Source organism: Charadrius vociferus, unplaced genomic scaffold, assembly GCF_000708025.1.
Source record: "Charadrius vociferus isolate BGI_N301 unplaced genomic scaffold, ASM70802v2 scaffold843, whole genome shotgun sequence".
Lineage (NCBI taxonomy): Eukaryota > Metazoa > Chordata > Aves > Charadriiformes > Charadriidae > Charadrius > Charadrius vociferus.
In genome coordinates, this window is record NW_009647430.1 from 123,090 (window position 1) to 123,459 (window position 370).

Genomic DNA, 370 nt, shown 5'->3' on the forward strand with positions numbered 1-370 from the left:
CTTTTTATTTATTTTCATATATAAATATATCTTTTAATATATATTTTTATATATATCAATGAAATAAGAAGCTCATACCCCAGCAAGCCAGTACCTGAGGCTGAGCCAGAGATGCAAGGGTGAGGGGGAGGACGGGGGTCCGGTGAGCTGGGGGATGGGGACCCGCTGCGGCCGCAGAGGAGTGTGTAATAGTGTCACGGAATAGTGTTGGGAGGAAGAGGAGGGAAGAAGAGGAAGGTGGTAGTGTTGTATTAGCAAAAGTGGTGAGATCCTGTCACGGAGAGGGCAGCTGAAGAGGAAGGGTGGGGGGGAAATTGGGGAAGCGACAAAGCCGAGGGGTCGGTGAGGCGGGGGAGCCTTGGCGGGGGGA

The 370-nt window shown here is 51.4% G+C and overlaps 1 protein-coding gene across 1 annotated transcript in view; it reads left to right on the forward strand.

The window, feature by feature from the left end:
- Positions 1-370, forward strand: part of ATHL1 (ATH1, acid trehalase-like 1 (yeast)) — a 15,735-nt gene that overhangs the window by 5,226 nt on the left and 10,139 nt on the right. The gene's annotated exons all lie outside the window — the stretch shown is intronic.